We start from the raw sequence: 23995 nt of genomic DNA on the forward strand, positions 1-23995 counted from the left end.
TAGAAGGTTTAGCTACAATTCCATGCGATACACAAGATTTAGCTTCAAATCAATGCGATGTAGTAGGTTCAGCTTCAAATCCATGCGACACATATGATTAAGCTTCATATACTTGCGATATAAGTGATATAGCTTCAAATACTGTAGGAACAAACGAGGTAGCTTCAATTCCATGCGAGACACATGATTTAACTTCAAATACTAGCGATATAAGTAATGTAGATTCAACTGCAGGCGAAACGAACGAGTTAGCTTCAAATCCATGCGAAACACATGATTTAGCTGCAAATCATTCCGATGTAGAAGGTTTAGCTTCAAAACAATAAGAGGTAGAAGGTTTAGCTTCAAATCAATAGAATGTAGAAGGTTTAGCTTCAAATCAATGCGATGTTAAGGTTTAGTTTCAAATCCATACGAAACACATGATTTAGCTTCAAATCAATTCTAAGGACAAGGCTTAGATTCAAATCCATGCGAAACAAATGATTTAGCTTCAAATCAGTGCGATGTAGAAGGTTTAGCTTCAAATCCATGCGATACAAAAGATTTAGCTGCAAAACACTGCGATGTAGTAGGTTCAGCTTCAAATCCATGCGGCACATATGATTTAGCTTTAAATACTTGCGAATGTAAGGGATACAGCTTCAAATGCATGCGAAACAAACGAGAAAGCTTCAAATACTTGCGATATAAATGAAACAGCTTCAAATGCAGACAAAACAAACGAGTTAGCTTCTCACCCGTGCGAAACACATGATTTAGCTTCATATCCAAGGGAAACACATGATTTAGGTACAAATCAATGCGATGTAGATGGTATAGCTTCAAATCCATGCGAAACAAATGGTTTAGCTTCAACTATTTGTGATATACATGATTTAGTTTCAACTGCATGCGAAACAAACGAGCTAGCTTCAAATACATGCGAAACAGATGATTTAGCTTCAAACCAATGCGATGTAGAAGGTTCTGCATCAAATCCATACGACACATATGATTTAGCTTCTAATACTTGCGATATAAGTGATATAGCTTCAAATACTGTAGGAACAAACGAGGTAGCTTCAATTCCAGGCGAGACACTTGATTTAGCTTCAAATCAATGCGATGTAGAAGGTTTAGCTTCAAAACCATACGAAACACATGATTTAGCTTCAAATAAATTCGAAGGACAAGGCTTAGATTCAAACCCATGCGAAACAAATGATTTAGCTTCAAATGAATGCGAAGTAGAAGGCTTAGCTTCAAATTCATGCAAAACAAATGGTTTAGCTACAAATACTTGTGATATACATTATTTAGCTACAACTGCATGCGAAACGAACGAGTTAGCTTCAAATCCATGGGATACACATGATTTAGCTTCAAACCAATGCGATGTAGAAGTTTTAGCTTCAAATCCATGCGATACACAAGACTTAGCTTCAAATCAATGCGATGTAGTAGGTTCAGCTTCAAATCCATGCGACACATATGATTTAGCTTCAAATACTTGCGATATAAGTGATATAGCTTCAAATACTGTAGGAACAAACGAGGTAGCTTCAATTCCAGGCGAGACACTTGATTTAGCTTCAAATCAATGCGATGTAGAAGGTTTAGCTTCAAATCCATACGAAACACATGATTTAGCTTCAAATAAATTCGAAGGACAAGGCTTAGATTCAAATACATGCGAAACAAATGATTTAGCTTCAAATGAATGCGAAGAAGAAGGCTTAGCTTCAAATCTATGCGAAACACACGATTTATCTTCAAATCAATGCGATGTAGAAGGTTTAGCTTAAAAACCATGCGATACAAAAGATTTAGCATCAAATCAATGCGATGTAGTAGGTTCAGCTTCAAATCCATGCGGCACATATGATTTAGCTTCAAATACTTGGGATATAAGTGATATAGTTTCAAATGGAAGCGAAACGAACGAGTTAGCTTCAAATCCATACGACACATATGATTTAGCTTCAGATACTTGCGATATAAGTGATATAGCTTCAAAAGCTGGAGGAACAAGCGAGGTAGCTTCAATTCCATGCGAAACAAATGATTTAGCTTCAAATCGATGCGATATAGAAGGCGTAGCTTCAGATCTATGCGAAACAAATGGTTTAGCTATAAATACTTGTGATATACATTATTTAGCTACAACTGCATGCGAAACTAACGAGTCAGCTTCAAATCCATGAGATACACATGATTTAGCTTCAAACCAATGCGATGTAGAAGGTTTAGCTTCAAATCCATGCGATACACAAGATTTAGCTTCAAATCAATGCGATGTAGTAGTTTCAGCTTCAAATCCATGCGACACATATGATTTAGCTTCAAATACTTGCGATATAAGTGACATAGCTTCAAATACTGTAGGAACAAACGAGGTAGCTTCAATTCCATGCGAGACACATGATTTAGCTTCAAATCAATGCGATGTAGAAGGTTTAGATTCAAATCCATACGAAACACATGATTTAGCTTCAAATCAATTCGAAGGACAAGACTTAGATTCAAATCCATGCGAAACAAGTGATTTAGCTTCAAATGAATGCGAAGTAGAAGGCTTAGCTTCAAATCCATGCGAAACACACGATTTATCTTCAAATCAATGCGATGTAGAAGGTTTAGCTTCAAATCCATGCGATACAAAAGATTTGGCTTCAAATCAATGCGATGTAGTAGGTTCAGCTTCAAATCCATGCGGCATATATGATTTAGCTTCAAATACTTGTGATATAAGTGATATAGTTTCAAATGGAAGCGAAACGAACGAGTTAGCTTCAAATCCATGAAAAACACATGATTTTTGCTGCCAATCAATGCGATGTAGAAGGTTTAGCTTCAAATCCATGCGATAAACCAGATTTAGCTTCAAATCAATGCGATGTAGAAGGTTCTGCTTCAAATCCATACGACACATATGATTTAGATTCAAATACTTGGGATATAAGTGATATAGCTTCAAAAGCTGTAGGAACAAGCGAGTTAGTTTCAAATCCATGCGAAACACATGATTTAGCTGCAAATCAATGCGATGTAGAAGGTTTAGCTTCAAATCCACGCGAAACATATGATTTAGCTTCAAACACTTGGGGTATAAGTGATATAGCTTCAAATGCAAACTAATCAAACGAGTTAGCTTCAAAATCCACGCGATACACATGATTTAGCTTCAAATACTTGCGATATAAGTGATCTAGCTTCAAATACAGGCGAAACGAACGAGTTAGCTTCAAATCCATGCGAAACACATGATTCAGCTGCAAATCGATGCGATGCAGAAGCTTCAGCTGGAAATCCATGCCAAACACATGATTTAGCTTCAAATCCATGGGATGTAGAAGGTTTAGCTTCAAATCCATGCGAAACACATTATTTAGCTTCGAATCAATGCGATGTAGAAGGTTTAGCTTCAAATCCATGCGAAAAAAATGATTTAGCATCTGATAATTGCGATATAATTGATATAGCTTCAAATGCAGGGGAAACATCCGAGTTAGCTTCAAAACCATGCAAAACACATGATTCAGCTTCAAATCAATGCGATGTAGAAGGTTTAGCTTCAAATCCATGCGACACAAATGATTTAGCGTCAGATGCTTGCGATATAAGTGATATAGCTACAAATGCAGACGAAACAATCGGGTTAGCTTCAACTCCATGCGAAACACATGATTTAGCTGCAAATCAATGCGATGTAGAAGGTTTAGCTTCAAATCCATGCGATGTAGAAGGTTTAGCTTCAAATCCATTCGAAGCATATGGTTTAGGTACAAATACTTGTGATATACGTTATTTAGATTTAACTGCATGCGCAACGAACGAGTTAGCTTCAAATCCATGCGACACACATGATTTAGCTTCAAATCAATGCGATGTAGAAGATTTAGCTTCAAATCCAAGCGAAACAAATGGTTTAGCTACAAATACTTGTGATATGCATTATGTAGCTACAACTGCATGCAAAACAAACGAGTTAGCTTCAAATCCATGAGATACACATGATTTAGCTTCAAACCAATGCGATGTAGAAGGTTTAGCTACAATTCCATGCGATACACAAGATTTAGCTTCAAATCAATGCGATGTAGTAGGTTCAGCTTCAAATCCATGCGACACATATGATTTAGCTTCATATACTTGCGATATAAGTGATATAGCTTCAAATACTGTAGGAACAAACGAGGTAGCTTCAATTCCATGCGAGACACATGATTTAACTTCAAATACTAGCGATATAAGTAATGTAGATTCAACTGCAGGCGAAACGAACGAGTTAGCTTCAAATCCATGCGAAACACATGATTTAGCTTCAAACCAATGCGATGTAGAAGTTTTAGCTTCAAATCCATGCGATACACAAGGCTTAGCTTCAAATCAATGCGATGTAGTAGGTTCAGCTTCAAATCCATGCGACACATATGATTTAGCTTCAAATACTTGCGATATAAGTGATATAGCTTCAAATACTGTAGGAACAAACGAGGTAGCTTCAATTCCAGGCGAGACACTTGATTTAGCTTCAAATCAATTCGATGTAGAAGGTTTAGCTTCAAATCCATACGAAACACATGATTTAGCTTCAAATAAATTCGAAGGACAAGGCTTAGATTCAAATACATGCGAAACAAATGATTTAGCTTCAAATGAATGCGAAGTAGAAGGCTCAGCTTCAAATCTATGCGAAACACACGATTTATCTTCAAATCAATGCGATGTAGAAGGTTTAGCTTCAAATCCATGCGATACACAAGATTTAGCTTCAAATCAATGCGATGTAGTAGGTTCAGCTTCAAATCCATGCGACACATATGATTTAGCTTCAAATACTTGCGATATAAGTGACATAGCTTCAAATACTGTAGGAACAAACGAGGTAGCTTCAATTCCATGCGAGACACATGATTTAGCTTCAAATCAATGCGATGTAGAAGGTTTAGATTCAACTCCATACGAAACACATGATTTAGCTTCAAATCAATTCGAAGGACAAGACTTAGATTCAAATCCATGCGAAACAAGTGATTTAGCTTCAAATGAATGCGAAGTAGAAGGCTTAGCTTCAAATCCATGCGAAACACACGATTTATCTTCAAATCAATGCGATGTAGAAGGTTTAGCTTCAAATCCATGCGATACAAAAGATTTGGCTTCAAATCAATGCGATGTAGTAGGTTCAGCTTCAAATCCATGCGGCATATATGATTTAGCTTCAAATACTTGTGATATAAGTGATATAGTTTCAAATGGAAGCGAAACGAACGAGTTAGCTTCAAATCCATGAAAAACACATGATTTTTGCTGCCAATCAATGCGATGTAGAAGGTTTAGCTTCAAATCCATGCGATAAACCAGATTTAGCTTCAAATCAATGCGATGTACAAGGTTCTGCTTCAAATCCATACGACACATATGATTTAGATTCAAATACTTGGGATATAAGTGATATAGCTTCAAAAGCTGTAGGAACAAGCGAGGTAGCTTCAATTCCATGCGAAACAAATGATTTAGCTTCAAATCAATGCGAAGTAGAAGGCACAGCTTCAAGTTCATGGGAAACAAATGGTTTAGCTACAAATACTTGTGATATACATTATTTAGCTACAACTGCATGCGAAACAAACGAGTTAGCACCAAATCCATGCGAAACACATGATTAAGCTTCAAATCAATGCGATGTAGAAGGTTTAGCTTCAAATCCATATGAAACACATGATTTAGCTTCAAATCAATTCGAAGGACAAGGCTTAGATTCAAATCGATGCGAAACAAATGATTTAGCTGCAAATCAATGTGATGTAGAAGGCTTAGCTTCAAATTCATGCGAGACACATGATTTAGCTTCAAATCAATGCCATGTAGAAGGTTTAGCATCAAATTCACGCGAAATATATGATTTAGCTTCAAACACTTGGGGTATAAGTGATATAGCTTCAAATGCCGACTAATCAAACGAGTTAGCTTCAAAATCCACGCGATACACATGATTTAGCTTCAAATACTTGCGATATAAGTGATCTAGCTTCGAATACAGGCGAAACGAACGAGTTAGCTTCAAATCCATGCGAAACACATGATTCAGCTGCATATCAATGCGATGCAGAAGGTTTAGCTTGAAATCCATGCCAAACACATGATTTAGCTTCAAATCCATGGGATGTAGAAGGTTTAGCGTCAAATCCATGCGAAACACATGATATAGCTTCAAATCAATGCGAAGTAGAAGGCTTGGCTTCAAATCAATCCGAAACAAATTGCTTAGCTTCAAATACTTGTGATATACATGATTTAGCATCAACTACATGCGAAACAAACGAGTTAGCTTCAAATCAATGAGAAACACATGATTTAGCTTCAAATCAATGCGAAGTAGAAGGCTTATCTTCAAATCCATGCGCAACTAATGACTTAGCTTCAAATACTTGCGAATATAAGGGATACAGCTTCAAATTTATGCGAAACAAACGAGTTAGCTTCAAATACTTGCGATATAAATGAACCAGCTTCAAATGCAGACAAAACAAACGAGTTAGCTTTACATCCGTGAGAAACACATGATTTAGCTTGAAATCAATGCGATGTAGGAGAATTATCTTCAAATCCATTCGAAACAATTGATTTAAATCAAATACTTGCGATTTAAGTGATTTCGATTCAAATGCAGGCGAAACAAATGAGTTAACTTTAAATCCAAGCAAAAGAAATGATTTAGCTACAAATACTTGCGATATAAATGAAGTTGGTTCAAAAGCAGTCAAAAACAAACGAGTTAGTTTGAAATCCATGCGAAACACATGAATGTAATGCGATGTAGGAGGCTTAGAAGGCTTCAAATCCATACGACACAACTGATTGAGAATCAAATACTTGCGATATAAATGATATAGCTTCAAATGCTGGCGATACAAACGAATTGGCTTCAAGTCCATGCCAAACACATGATTTAGCTTCAAATCCAAGCGAAACACATGATTTAGCTTCAAATCAATGCGATGTAGAAGGTTTAGCTTCAAATCAATGCGATACACAAGATTGAGCTTCAAATCAATGTGAAGTAGAAGTGTAGCTTCGTATCCACGAGAAACAATTGGTTTAGCCTCAAATATTTGTGATACACATGATTTAGCTTCAACTGCATGCGAAACAAACGAGGTAGCTTCAAATCCAAGCGAAACACATGATTTATGTTCAAATTAATATGAAGTAGAAGGCTTAGCTTCTAATTCAAGCGAAACACATGATTTAGCTTCAAATCAATGCGAAGTAGAAGGCTTGGCTTCAAATCAATCCGAAACAAATTGCTTAGCTTCAAATACTTGTGATATACATGATATAGCTGAAAATGCAGGCGGAACAAACGAGTTAGCTTCAAATCCATGCGATACACAAGATTTAGCTTCAAATCAATGCGATGTAGTAGGTTCAGCTTCAAATCCATGCGGCACATATGATTTAGCTTCAAATACTTGCGATATAAGTGATATAGTTTCAAATGGAGGCGAAACGAACGAGTTAGCTTCAAATCCATGCAGAACACATGATTTTTGCTGCCAATCAATGCGATGTAGAAGGTTTAGCTTCAAATCCATGCGATACACTAGATTTAGCTTGAAATCAATGCGATGTAGAAGGTTCTGCTTCAAATCCAAACGACACATATGATTTAGATTCAAATACTTGCGATATAAGTGATATAGCTTCAAAAGCTGGAGGAACAAGCGAGGTAGCTTCAATTCCATGCGAAACAAATGATTTAGCTTCAAATCAATGCGATGTAGAAGGTTTAGCTTCAAATCCATGCGAAACAAATGGTTTAGCTACAAATACTTGTGATATTCATTATTTAGCTACAATAGCATGCGAAACGAACGAGTTAGCTTCAAATTCATGAGATATACATGATTTAGCTTCAAACCAATGCGATGTAGAAGGTTTAGCTTCAAATCCATGCGATACACAAGATTTAGCTTCAAATCAATGCGATGTAGTAGGTTCAGCTTCAAATCCATGCAACACATATGATTTAGCTTCAAATACTTGCGATATAATTGATATAGCTTCAAATACTGTAGAAACAAACGAGGTAGCTTCAATTCCAGGCGAGACACTTGATTTAGCTTCAAATCAATGCGATGTAGTAGGTTCAGCTTCTAATCCATTCGATATAAGTGATATAGCTTCAAATGCAGGAGGAACAAGCGAGGTAGCTTCAATGCCATGCGAAACAAATGATTTAGTTTCAAATCAATGCGAAGTAGAAGGCGTAGCTTCATATCCATGCGAAACAAATGGTTTAGCTACAAATACTTGTGATATTCATTATTTTGCTACAACTGCATGCGAAACTAACGAGTTAGCTTCATATCCATGCGAAACACACGATTTATCTTCAAATCAATGCGATGTAGAAGGTTTAGCTTCAAATCAATAAGAGGTAGAAGGTTTAGCTTCAAATCAATAGAATGTAGAAGGTTTAAGTACAAATCAATGCGATGTAGAAGGTGTAGCTTCAAATCCATACGAAACACATGATTTAGCTTCAAATCAATTCGAAGGACAAGGCTTAGATTCAAATCCATGCGAAACAAATGATTTAGCTTCAAATCAATGCGAAGTAGAAGGCGTAGCTTCAAATCCATGCGAAACAAATGGTTTAGCTACAAATACTAGTGATATTCATTATTTAGCTACAACTGCATGCGAAACGAACGAGTTAGCTTTAAATCCATGAGATACACATGATTTAGCTTCAAAACAATGCGATGTAGAAGGTTTAGCTTCAAATCCATGCGAAACAAATGGTTTAGCTACAAATACTTGTGATATTCATTATTTAGCTACAACTGCATGCGAATCTAACGAGTTAGCTTCATATCCATGCGAAACACACGATTTATCTTCAAATCAATGCGATGTAGAAAGTTTAGCTTCAAATCAATAAGAGGTAGAAGGTTTAGCTTCAAATCAATAGAATGTAGAAGCTTTAGGTACAAATCAATGCGATGTAGAAGGTTTAGCTTCAAATCCATACGAAACACATGATTTAGCTTCAAATCAATTCGAAGGACAAGGCTTAGATTCAAATCCATGCGAAACAAATGATTTAGCTTCAAATCAATGCGAAGTAGAAGGCATAGCTTCAAATCCATGCGAAACACATGATTTAGCTGCAAATCATTCCGATGTAGAAGGTTTAGCTTCAAGACAATAAGAGGTAGAAGGTTTAGCTTCAAATCAATAGAATGTAGAAGGTTTAGCTTCAAATCAATGCGATGTTAAGGTTTAGTTTCAAATCCATACGAAACACATGATTTAGCTTCAAATCAATTCTAAGGACAAGGCTTAGATTCAAATCCATGCGAAACAAATGATTTAGCTTCAAATCAATGCGATGTAGAAGGTTTAGCTTCAAATCCATGCGATACAAAAGATTTAGCTGCAAAACACTGCGATGTAGTAGGTTCAGCTTCAAATCCATACGGCACATATGATTTAGCTTTAAATACTTGCGATATAAGTGATATAGTTTCAAATGGAGGCGAAACGAACGAGTTAGCTTCAAATCCATGCAAAACACATGATTTTTGCTGCCAATCAATGCGATGTAGAAGGTTTAGCTTCAAATCCATGCGATACACTAGATTTAGCTTCAAATCAATGCGAAGGACAAGGCTTAGATTCAAACCCATGCGAAACAAATGATTTAGCTTCAAATGAATGCGAAGTAGAAGGCTTAGCTTCAAATCCATGGGATACACATGATTTAGCTTCAAACCAATGCGACGTAGAAGGCTTAGCTTGAAATCCATGCGAAACAAATGGTTTAGCTACAAATAATTGTGATATACATTGCTTAGCTTCAAATCCATGCGAAACACACGATTTATCTTCAAATCAATGCGATGTAGAAGGATTAGATTCAAATCCATGCGATACACAAGATTTAACTTCAAATCAATGCGATGTAGTAGGTTCAGCTTCAAATCCATGCGGCACATATGATTTAGCTTCAAATGCTTGCGAAATAAGTGATATAGTTTCAAATGGAGGCGAAACGAACGAGTTAGCTTCAAATCCATGCAAAACACATGATTTAGCTTCAAATCAATGCGATGTAGAAGGTTTAGCTTCAAATCCATGCGAAACACATGATTCAGCTGCAAATCAATGCGATGTAGAAGGTTTAGCTTCAAATCCATGCGAAACACATTATTTAGCTGCAAATCAGTGCGAAGTAGAAGGCTCGGTTTCAAATCAATGCGATTCAAATGGTTCATCTTCAAATACTTGTGAAAGACATGATTTAGATTCAACTGCATGCGAGACACATGATTTAGCCTCAAATCAATGCGATGTAGAAGGTTTAGCTTCAAATCCATGCGAAACAAATGATATAGCTTCAAACACTTGGGGTGTAAGTGATATAGCTTCAAATGAAGACTAATCAAACGAGTTAGCTTCAAAATCCACGCGATACACATGATTTAGCTTCAAATATTAGCGATATTATTGATGTAGATTCAACTGCAGGCGAAACGAACAAGTTAGCTTCAAATCCATGCAAAACACATGATTTAGCTTCAAATCAATGCGATGTAGAAGGTTTAGCTTCAAATCCATGCGAAACACATGATTCAGCTGCAAATCAATGCGATGTAGAAGGTTTAGCTTCAAATCCATGCGAAACACATTATTTAGCTGCAAATCAGTGCGAAGTAGAAGGCTCGGTTTCAAATCAATGCGATTCAAATGGTTCATCTTCAAATACTTGTGAAAGACATGATTTAGATTCAACTGCATGCGAGACACATGATTTAGCCTCAAATCAATGCGATGTAGAAGGTTTAGCTTCAAATCCATGCGAAACAAATGATATAGCTTCAAACACTTGGGGTGTAAGTGATATAGCTTCAAATGAAGACTAATCAAACGAGTTAGCTTCAAAATCCACGCGATACACATGATTTAGCTTCAAATATTAGCGATATTATTGATGTAGATTCAACTGCAGGCGCAACGAACAAGTTAGCTTCAAATCCATGCGAAACACTTGATTCAGCTGCAAATCAATGCGATCTAGAAGGTTCAGCTTCAAATCGATGCGAAATACATGATTCAGCTGCAAATCAATGCGATGTAGAAGGTTTAGCTTCAAATCATGCGACACACATGATTTAGCTTCAAATACATGCGATATAAGTGATCTAGCTTCAAATACAGGCGAATCGAACGAGTTAGCTTCAAATCCATGCGAAACACATGATTCAGCTGCAAATCAATGCGATGTAGATGGTTTGCTTCAAATCCATGCGATACACAAGATTTAGCTTCAAATCAATGTGATGTAGTAGGTTCGGCTTCAAATCCATGCGAAACACATGATTCAGCTGCAAATCAATGCGATGTAGAAGGTTCAGCTTCAAATCGATGCGAAACACATGATTCAGCTGCAAATCAATGCGATGTAGAAGGTTCAGCTTCAAATCGATGCGAAACACATGATTCAGCTGCAAATCAATGCGATGTAGAAGGTTTAGCTTCAAATCATGCGAAACACATGATTTAGCTTCAAATACTTGCGATATAAGTGATCTAGCTTCAAATACAGGCGAATCGAACGAGTTAGCTTCAAATCCATGCGAAACACATGATTCAGCTGCAAATCAATGCGATGTAGATGGTTTGCTTCAAATCCATGCGATACACAAGATTTAGCTTCAAATCAATGTGATGTAGTAGGTTCAGCTTCAAATCCATGCGAAACACATGATTCAGCTGCAAATCAGTGCGATGTAGAAGGTTTAGCTTCAAATCCATGCGAAACACATTATTTAGCTGCAAATCAGTGCGAAGTAGAAGGCTCGGGTTCAAATCAATGCGATTCAAATGGTTCATCTTCAAATACTTGTGAAAGACATGATTTAGCTTCAACTGCATGCGAAACACATGATTTAGCTTCAAATCAATGCGATGTAGAAGGTTTAGCTTCAAGTCCATGCGAATCAAATGGTTTAGCTTCAAATACTTATGATATACGTTATTTAGATTGATCTGCATGCGCAACGAACGAGTTAGCTTCAACTGCATGCGAAACACATGATTTAGCTTCAAATCAATGCGATGTAGAAGGTTTAGCTTCAAATCAATGCGATACACAAGATTGAGCTTCAAATCAATGTGAAGTAGAAGTATAGCTTCGTATCCACGAGAAACAATTGGTTTAGCCTCAAATATTTGTGATACACATGATTTAGCTTCAACTGCATGCGAAACAAACGAGGTAGCTTCAAATCCAAGCGAAACACATGATTTATGTTCAAATTAATATGAAGTAGAAGGCTTAGCTTCTAATTCAAGCGAAACACATGATTTAGCTTCAAATCAATGCGAAGTAGAAGGCTTGGCTTCAAATCAATCCGAAACAAATTGCTTAGCTTCAAATACTTGTGATATACATGATATAGCTGAAAATGCAGGCGGAACAAACGAGTTAGCTTCAAATCCATGTGAAACAAATGAGTTAGCTTCAAATTCATGCAAAACACATGGATTAGGTTCATATTCTTGCGAAACAAAGGGTTTAGCTTCCGATACTTGTGATAAACGTGAATTAGCTTCAACTGCATGCGAAACCAACGAGTTAGCTTCAAATACTTGCGATATAAATGAAACAGCTTCAAATGCAGACAAAACAAACGAGTTAGCTTCTCATCCGTGCGAAACACATGATTTAGCTTCATATCCAAGGGAAACACATGATTTAGGTACAAATCAATGCGATGTAGAAGGTATAGCTTCAAATCCATGCGAAACAAATGGTTTAGCTTCAACTATTTGTGATATACATGACTAGTTTCAACTGCATGCGAAACAAACGAGCTAGCTTCAAATACATGCGAAACAGATGATTTAGCTTCAAACCAATGCGATGGAGAAGGTTCTGCATCAAATCCATACGACACATATGATTTAGCTTCTAATACTTGCGATATAAGTGATATAGCTTCAAATACTGTAGGAACAAACGAGGTAGCTTCAATTCCAGGCGAGACACTTGATTTAGCTTCAAATCAATGCGATGTAGAAGGTTTAGCTTCAAATCCATGCGAAACACATGATTAAGCTGCAAATCAATGCGATGTAGAAGGTTTAGCTTCAAATCCATGCGAAACACATTATTTAGCTGCAAATCAGTGCGAAGTAGAAGGCTCGGTTTCAAATCAATGCGATTCAAATGGTTCATCTTCAAATACTTGTGAAAGACATGATTTAGATTCAACTGCATGCGAGACACATGATTTAGCCTCAAATCAATGCGATGTAGAAGGTTTAGCTTCAAATCCATGCGAAACAAATGATATAGCTTCAAACACTTGGGGTGTAAGTGATATAGCTTCAAATGAAGACTAATCAAACGAGTTAGCTTCAAAATCCACGCGATACACATGATTTAGCTTCAAATATTAGCGATATTATTGATGTAGATTCAACTGCAGGCGAAACGAACAAGTTAGCTTCAAATCCATGCGAAACACATGATTCAGCTGCAAATCAATGCGATCTAGAAGGTTCAGCTTCAAATCGATGCGAAACACATGATTCAGCTGCAAATCAATGCGATGTAGAAGGTTTAGCTTCAAATCATGCGACACACATGATTTAGCTTCAAATACATGCGATATAAGTGATCTAGCTTCAAATACAGGCGAATCGAACGAGTTAGCTTCAAATCCATGCGAAACACATGATTCAGCTGCAAATCAATGCGATGTAGATGGTTTGCTTCAAATCCATGCGATACACAAGATTTAGCTTCAAATCAATGTGATGTAGTAGGTTCGGCTTCAAATCCATGCGAAACACATGATTCAGCTGCAATTCAATGCGATGTAGAAGGTTCAGCTTCAAATCGATGCGAAACACATGATTCAGCTGCAAATCAATGCGATGTAGAAAGTTTAGCTTCAAATCATGCGACACACATGATTTAGCTTCAAATACTTGCGATATAAGTGATCTAGCTTCAAATACACGCGAATCGGACGAGTTAGCTTCAAATCCATGCGAAACACATGATTCAGCTGCAAATCAATGCGATGTAGAAGGTTCAGCTTCAAATCAATGCGAAACACATGATTCGGCTGCAAATCAATGCGATGTAGAAGGTTTAGCTTCATATCCATGCGAAACACATTATTTAGCTGCAAATCAGTGCGAAGTAGAAGGCTCGGTTTCAAATCAATGCGATTCAAATGGTTCATCTTCAAATACTTGTGAAAGACATGATTTAGCTTCAACTGCATGCGAAACACATGATTTAGCTTCAAATCAATGCGATGTAGAAGGTTTAGCTTCAAATCCATGCAAAACACGTGATTTAACTTCCAATTAATGCGAAGTAGAAGGCTTAGCTTCAAATCCATGCGAATCAAATGGTTTAGCTTCAAATACTTATGATATACGTTATTTAGATTGATCTGCATGCGCAACGAACGAGTTAGCTTCAAATCCATGCGAAACACATGATTTAGCTGCAAATCAATGCGATGAAGAAGGTTTAGCTTCAAATCCATACGAAACAAATGATATAGCTTCAAACACTTGGGGTGTAAGTGATATAGCTTCAAATGAAGACTAATCAAACGAGTAGCTTCAAAATCCACGCGATACACATGATTTAGCTTCAAATATTAGCGATATTATTGATGTAGATTCAACTGCAGGCGAAACGAACATGTTAGCTTCAAATCCATGCGATACACAAGATTTAGCTTCAAATCAATGTGATGTAGTAGGTTCGGCTTCAAATCCATGCGAAACACATGATTCAGCTGCAAATCAATGCGATGTAGAAGGTTCAGCTTCAAATCGATGCGAAACACATGATTCAGCTGCAAATCAATGCGATGTAGAAAGTTTAGCTTGAAATCATGCGACACACATGATTTAGCTTCAAATACTTGCGATATAAGTGATCTAGCTTCAATACAGGCGAATCGAACGAGTTAGCTTCAAATCCATGCGAAACACATGATTCAGCTGCAAATTAGTGCGATGTAGAAGGTTTAGCTTCAAATCCATGCGAAACACATTATTTAGCTGCAAATCCGTGCGAAGTAGAAGGCTCGGGTTCAAATCAATGCGATTCAAATGGTTCATCTTCAAATACTTGTGAAAGACATGATTTAGCTTCAACTGCATGCGAAACACATGATTTAGCTTCAAATCAATGCGATGTAGAAGGTTTAGCTTCAAATCCATGCAAAACACGTGATTTAACTTCCAATTAATGCGAAGTAGAAGGCTTAGCTTCAAGTCCATGCGAATCAAATGGTTTAGCTTCAAATACTTATGATATACGTTATTTAGATTGATCTGCATGCGCAACGAACGAGTTAGCTTCAAATCCATGCGAAACACATGATTTAGCTGCAAATCAATGCGATGAAGAAGGTTTAGCTTCAAATCCATGCGAAACAAATGATATAGCTTCAAACACTTGGGGTGTAAGTGATATAGCTTCAAATGAAGACTAATCAAACGAGTTAGCTTCAAAATCCACGCGATACACATGATTTAGCTTCAAATATTAGCGATATTATTGATGTACATTCAACTGCAGGCGAAACGAACGAGTTAGCTTCAAATCCATGCGAAACACATGATTCAGCTGCAAATCAATGCGATGTAGAAGGTTCAGTTTCAAATCGATGCGAAACACATGATTCAGCTGCAAATCAATGCGATGTAGAAGGTTTAGCTTCAAATCATGCGAAACACATGAATTAGATTCAAATACTTGTGATATAAGTGTTCTAGCTTCAAATAGAGGCGAATCGAACGAGTTAGCTTCAAATCCATGCGAAACACATTATTTAGCTGCAAATCAGTGCGAAGTAGAAGGCTCGGTTTCAAATCAATGCGATTCAAATGGTTCATCTTCAAATACTTGTGAAAGACATGATTTAGATTCAACTGCATGCGAGACACATGATTTAGCCTCAAATCAATGCGATGTAGAAGGTTTAGCTTCAAATCCATGCGAAACAAATGATATAGCTTCAAACACTTGGGGTGTAAGTGATATAGCTTCAAATGAAGACTAATCAAACGAGTTAGCTTCAAAATCCACGCGATACACATGATTTAGCTTCAAATATTAGCGATATTATTGATGTAGATTCAACTGCAGGCGAAACGAACAAGTTAGCTTCAAATCCATGCGAATAACTTGATTCAGCTGCAAATCAATGCGATCTAGAAGGTTCAGCTTCAAATCGATGCGAAACACATGATTCAGCTGCAAATCAATGCGATGTAGAAGGTTTAGCTTCAAATCATGCGACACACATGATTTAGCTTCAAATACATGCGATATAAGTGATCTAGCTTCAAATACAGGCGAATCGAACGAGTTAGCTTCAAATCCATGCGAAACACATGATTCAGCTGCAAATCAATGCGATGTAGATGGTTTGCTTCAAATCCATGCGATACACAAGATTTAGCTTCAAATCAATGTGATGTAGTAGGTTCGGCTTCAAATCCATGCGAAACACATGATTCAGCTGCAAATCAATGCGATGTAGAAGGTTCAGCTTCAAATCGATGCGAAACACATGATTCAGCTGCAAATCAATGCGATGTAGAAGGTTCAGCTTCAAATCGATGCGAAACACATGATTCAGCTGCAAATCAATGCGATGTAGAAGGTTTAGCTTCAAATCATGCGAAACACATGATTTAGCTTCAAATACTTGCGATATAAGTGATCTAGCTTCAAATACAGGCGAATCGAACGAGTTAGCTTCAAATCCATGCGAAACACATGATTCAGCTGCAAATCAATGCGATGTAGATGGTTTGCTTCAAATCCATGCGATACACAAGATTTAGCTTCAAATCAATGTGATGTAGTAGGTTCAGCTTCAAATCCATGCGAAACACATGATTCAGCTGCAAATCAGTGCGATGTAGAAGGTTTAGCTTCAAATCCATGCGAAACACATTATTTAGCTGCAAATCAGTGCGAAGTAGAAGGCTCGGTTTCAAATCAATGCGATTCAAATGGTTCATCTTCAAATACTTGTGAAAGACATGATTTAGCTTCAACTGCATGCGAAACACATGATTTAGCTTCAAATCAATGCGATGTAGAAGGTTTAGCTTCAAGACCATGCAAAACACGTGATTTAACTTCCAATTAATGCGAAGTAGAAGGCTTAGCTTCAAGTCCATGCGAATCAAATGGTTTAGCTTCAAATACTTATGATATACGTTATTTAGATTGATCTGCATGCGCAACGAACGAGTTAGCTTCAACTGCATGCGAAACACATGATTTAGCTTCAAATCAATGCGATGTAGAAGGTTTAGCTTCAAATCAATGCGATACACAAGATTGAGCTTCAAATCAATGTGAAGTAGAAGTATAGCTTCGTATCCACGAGAAACAATTGGTTTAGCCTCAAATATTTGTGATACACATGATTTAGCTTCAACTGCATGCGAAACAAACGAGGTAGCTTCAAATCCAAGCGAAACGCATGATTTATGTTCAAATTAATATGAAGTAGAAGGCTTAGCTTCTAATTCAAGCGAAACACATGATTTAGCTTCAAATCAATGCGAAGTAGAAGGCTTGGCTTCAAATCAATCCGAAACAAATTGCTTAGCTTCAAATACTTGTGATATACATGATATAGCTGAAAATGCAGGCGGAACAAACGAGTTAGCTTCAAATCCATGTGAAACAAATGAGTTAGCTTCAAATTCATGCAAAACACATGGATTAGGTTCATATTCTTGCGAAACAAATGGTTTAGCTTCCGATACTTGTGATAAACGTGAATTAGCTTCAACTGCATGCGAAACCAACGAGTTAGCTTCAAATACTTGCGATATAAATGAAACAGCTTCAAATGCAGACAAAACAAACGAGTTAGCTTCTCATCCGTGCGAAACACATGATTTAGCTTCATATCCAAGGGAAACACATGATTTAGGTACAAATCAATGCGATGTAGAAGGTATAGCTTCAAATCCATGCGAAACAAATGGTTTAGCTTCAACTATTTGTGATATACATGACTAGTTTCAACTGCATGCGAAACAAACGAGCTAGCTTCAAATACATGCGAAACAGATGATTTAGCTTCAAACCAATGCGATGGAGAAGGTTCTGCATCAAATCCATACGACACATATGATTTAGCTTCTAATACTTGCGATATAAGTGATATAGCTTCAAATACTGTAGGAACAAACGAGGTAGCTTCAATTTCAGGCGAGACACTTGATTTAGCTTCAAATCAATGCGATGTAGAAGGTTTAGCTTCAAGTTCATGGGAAACAAATGGTTTAGCTACAAATACTTATGATATACATTATTTAGCTACAACTGCATGCGAAACAAACGAGTTAGCACCAAATCCATGCGAAACACATGATTAAGCTTCAAATCAATGCGATGTAGAAGGTTTAGCTTCAAATCCATATGAAACACATGATTTGGCTTCAAATCAATTCGAAGGACAAGGCTTAGATTCAAATCGATGCGATACAAATAATTTAGCTGCAAATCAATGTGATGTAGAAGGCTTAGCTTCAAATTCATGCGAGACACATGATTTAGCTTCAAATCAATGCCATGTAGAAGGTTTAGCATCAAAATCACGCGAAATATATGATTTAGCTTCAAACACTTGGGGTATAAGTGATATAGCTTCAAATGCAGACTAATCAAACGAGTTAGCTTCAAAATCCACGCGATACACATGATTTAGCTTCAAATCAATGCGATGTAGAAGGTTTAGCTTCAAATCCATGCGAAACACATGATTCAGCTGCAAATCAATGCGATGTAGAAGGTTTAGCTTCAAATCCATGCGAAACAAATGATATAGCTTCAAACACTTGGGGTGTAAGTGATATAGCTTCAAATGAAGGCTAATCAAACGAGTTAGCTTCAAACACTTGGGGTGTAAGTGATATAGCTTCAAATGAAGACTAATCAAACGAGTTAGCTTCAAAATCCACGCGATACACATGATTTAGCTTCAAATATTAGCGATATTATTGATGTAGATACAACTGCAGGCGAAACGAACAAGTTAGCTTCAAATCCATGCGAAACACATGATTCAGCTGCAAATCAATGCGATCTAGAAGGTTCAGCTTCAAACCGATGCGAAACACATGATTCAGCTGCAAATCAATGCGATGTAGAAGGTTTAGCTTCAAATCATGCGACACACATGATTTAGCTTCAAATACATGCGATATAAGTGATCTAGCTTCAAATACAGGCGAATCGAACGAGTTAGCTTCAAATCCATGCGAAACACATGATTCAGCTGCAAATCAATGCGATGTAGATGGTTTGCTTCAAATCCATGCGATACACAAGATTTAGCTTCAAATCAATGTGATGTAGTAGGTTCGGCTTCAAATCCATGCGAAACACATGATTCAGCTGCAAATCAATGCGATGTAGAAGGTTCAGCTTCAAATCGATGCGAAACACATGATTCAGCTGCAAATCAATGCGATGTAGAAAGTTTAGCTTCAAATCATGCGACACACATGATTTAGCTTCAAATACTTGCGATATAAGTGATCTAGCTTCAAATACACGCGAATCGAACGAGTTAGCTTCAAATCCATGCGAAACACATGATTCAGCTGCAAATCAATGCGATGTAGAAGGTTCAGCTTCAAATCAATGCGAAACACATGATTCGGCTGCAAATCAATGCGATGTAGAAGGTTTAGCTTCATATCCATGCGAAACACATTATTTAGCTGCAAATCAGTGCGAAGTAGAAGGCTCGGTTTCAAATCAATGCGATTCAAATGGTTCATCTTCAAATACTTGTGAAAGACATGATTTAGCTTCAACTGCATGCGAAACACATGATTTAGCTTCAAATCAATGCGATGTAGAAGGTTTAGCTTCAAATCCATGCAAAACACGTGATTTAACTTCCAATTAATGCGAAGTAGAAGGCTTAGCTTCAAATCCATGCGAATCAAATGGTTTAGCTTCAAATACTTATGATAAACGTTATTTAGATTGATCTGCATGCGCAACGAACGAGTTAGCTTCAAATCCATGCGAAACACATGATTTAGCTGCAAATCAATGCGATGAAGAAGGTTTAGCTTCAAATCCATGCGAAACAAATGATATAGCTTCAAACACTTGGGGTGTAAGTGATATAGCTTCAAATGAAGACTAATCAAACGAGTTAGCTTCAAAATCCACGCGATACACATGATTTAGCTTCAAATATTAGCGATATTATTGATGTAGATTCAACTGCAGGCGAAACGAACAAGTTAGCTTCAAATCCATGCGAAACACATGATTCAGCTGCAAATCAATGCGATCTAGAAGGTTCAGCTTCAAATCGATGCGAAACACATGATTCAGCTGCAAATCAATGCGATGTAGAAGGTTTAGCTTCAAATCATGCGACACACATGATTTAGCTTCAAATACATGCGATATAAGTGATCTAGCTTCAAATACAGGCGAACCGAACGAGTTAGCTTCAAATCCATGCGAAACACGTGATTCAGCTGCAAATCAATGCGATGTAGATGGTTTGCTTCAAATCCATGCGATACACAAGATTTAGCTTCAAATCAATGTGATGTAGTAGGTTCGGCTTCAAATCCATGCGAAACACATGATTCAGCTGCAAATCAATGCGATGTAGAAGGTTCAGCTTCAAATCGATGCGAAACACATGATTCAGCTGCAAATCAATGCGATGTAGAAAGTTTAGCTTCAAATCATGCGACACACATGATTTAGCTTCAAATACTTGCGATATAAGTGATCTAGCTTCAAATACAGGCGAATCGAACGAGTTAGCTTCAAATCCATGCGAAACACATGATTCAGCTGCAAATTAGTGCGATGTAGAAGGTTTAGCTTCAAATCCATGCGAAACACATTATTTAGCTGCAAATCCGTGCGAAGTAGAAGGCTTGGGTTCAAATCAATGCGATTCAAATGGTTCATCTTCAAATACTTGTGAAAGACATGATTTAGCTTCAACTGCATGCGAAACACATGATTTAGCTTCAAATCAATGCGATGTAGAAGGTTTAGCTTCAAATCCATGCAAAACACGTGATTTAACTTCCAATTAATGCGAAGTAGAAGGCTTAGCTTCAAGTCCATGCGAATCAAATGGTTTAGCTTCAAATACTTATGATATACGTTATTTAGATTGATCTGCATGCGCAACGAACGAGTTAGCTTCAAATCCATGCGAAACACATGATTTAGCTGCAAATCAATGCGATGAAGAAGGTTTAGCTTCAAATCCATGCGAAACAAATGATATAGCTTCAAACACTTGGGGTGTAAGTGATATAGCTTCAAATGAAGACTAATCAAACGAGTTAGCTTCAAAATCCACGCGATACACATGATTTAGCTTCAAATATTAGCGATATTATTGATGTAGATTCAACTGCAGGCGAAACGAACAAGTTAGCTTCAAATCCATGCGAAACACTTGATTCAGCTGCAAATCAATGCGATCTAGAAGGTTCAGCTTCAATCGATGCGAAACACATGATTCAGCTGCAAATCAATGCGATGTAGAAGGTTTAGCTTCAAATCATGCGACACACATGATTTAGCTTCAAATACATGCGATATAAGTGATCTAGCTTCAAATACAGGCGAATCGAACGAGTTAGCTTCAAATCCATGCGAAACACATGATTCAGCTGCAAATCAATGCGATGTAGATGGTTTGCTTCAAATCCATGCGATACACAAGATTTAGCTTCAAATCAATGTGATGTAGTAGGTTCGGCTTCAAATCCATGCGAAACACATGATTCAGCTGCAAATCAATGCGATGTAGAAGGTTCAGCTTCAAATCGATGCGAAACACATGATTCAGCTGCAAATCAATGCGATGTAGAAGGTTCAGCTTCAAATCGATGCGAATCACATGATTCAGCTGCAAATCAATGCGATGTAGAAGGTTTAGCTTCAAATCATGCGAAACACATGATTTAGCTTCAAATACTTGCGATATAAGTGATCTAGCTTCAAATACAGGCGAATCGAACGAGTTAGCTTCAAATCCATGAGATACACATGATTTAGCTTCAAACCAATGCGATGATGTAGAAGGTTTAGCTTCAAATCCATGCGATACACAAGATTTAGCTTCAAATCAATGCGATGTAGTAGGTTCAGCTTCAAATCCATGCGACACATATGATTTAGCTTCAAATACTTGCGATATAAGTGACATAGCTTCAAATACTGTAGGATCAAACGAGGTAGCTTCAATTCCATGCGAGACACATGATTTAGCTTCAAATCAATGCGATGTAGAAGGTTCTGCTTCAAATCCATACGACACATATGATTTAGATTCAAATACTTGGGATATAAGTGATATAGCTTCAAAAGCTGTAGGAACAAGCGAGGTAGCTTCAATTCCATGCGAAACAAATGATTTAGCTTCAAATCAATGCGAAGTAGAAGGCACAGCTTCAAGTTCATGGAAACAAATGGTTTAGCTACAAATAATTATGATATACATTATTTAGCTACAACTGCATGCGAAACAAACGAGTTAGCACCAAATCCATGCGAAACACATGATTAAGCTTCAAATCAATGCGATGTAGAAGCTTTAGCTTCAAATCCATATGAAACACATGATTTGGCTTCAAATCAATTCGAAGGACATGGCTTAGATTCAAATCGATGCGATACAAATAATTTAGCTGCAAATCAATGTGATGTAGAAGGCTTAGCTTCAATTCATGCGAGACACATGATTTAGCTTCAAATCAATGTCATGTAGAAGGTTTAGCATCAAATTCACGCGAAATATATGATTTAGCTTCAAACACTTGGGGTATAAGTGATATAGCATCAATGCAGACTAATCAAACGAGTTAGCTTCAAAATCCACGCGATACACATGATTTAGCTTCAAATACTTGCGATATAAGTGATCTAGCTTCGAATACAGGCGAAACGAACGAGTTAGCTTCAAATCAATGAGAAACACATGATTTAGCTTCAAATCAATGCGAAGTAGAAGGCTTATCTACAAATCCATGCGCAACTAATGACTTAGCTTCAAATACTTGCGAATATAAGGGATACAGCTTCAAATTTATGCGAAACAAACGAGTTAGCTTCAAATACTTGCGATATAAATGAAACAGCTTCAAATGCAGACAAAACAAACGAGTTAGCTTTACATCCGTGAGAAACACATGATTTAGCTTCAAATACTTGCGATATAAGTGATCTAGCTTCAAATACACGCGAATCGGACGAGTTAGCTTCAATCCATGCGAAACACATGATTCAGCTGCAAATCAATGCGATGTAGAAGGTTCAGCTTCAAATCAATGCGAAACACATGATTCGGCTGCAAATCAATGCGATGTAGAAGGTTTAGCTTCATATCCATGCGAAACACATTATTTAGCTGCAAATCAGTGCGAAGTAGAAGGCTCGGTTTCAAATCAATGCGATTCAAATGGTTCATCTTCAAATACTTGTGAAAGACATGAGTTAGCTTCAACTGCATGCGAAACACATGATTTAGCTTCAAATCAATGCGATGTAGAAGGTTTAGCTTCAAATCCATGCAAAACACGTGATTTAACTTCCAATTAATGCGAAGTAGAAGGCTTAGCTTCAAATCCATGCGAATCAAATGGTTTAGCTTCAAATACTTATGATATACGTATTTAGATTGATCTGCATGCGCAACGAACGAGTTAGCTTCAAATCCATGCGAAACACATGATTTAGCTGCAAATCAATGCGATGAAGAAGGTTTAGCTTCAAATCCATGCGAAACAAATGATATAGCTTCAAACACTTGGGGTGTAAGTGATATAGCTTCAAATGAAGACTAATCAAACGAGTTAGCTTCAAAATCCACGCGATACACATGATTTAGCTTCAAATATTAGCGATATTATTGATGTAGAT

This window comes from Megalopta genalis, unplaced genomic scaffold (genome assembly GCF_051020955.1).
Source record: "Megalopta genalis isolate 19385.01 unplaced genomic scaffold, iyMegGena1_principal scaffold0051, whole genome shotgun sequence".
In the NCBI taxonomy this organism is placed as follows: domain Eukaryota; kingdom Metazoa; phylum Arthropoda; class Insecta; order Hymenoptera; family Halictidae; genus Megalopta; species Megalopta genalis.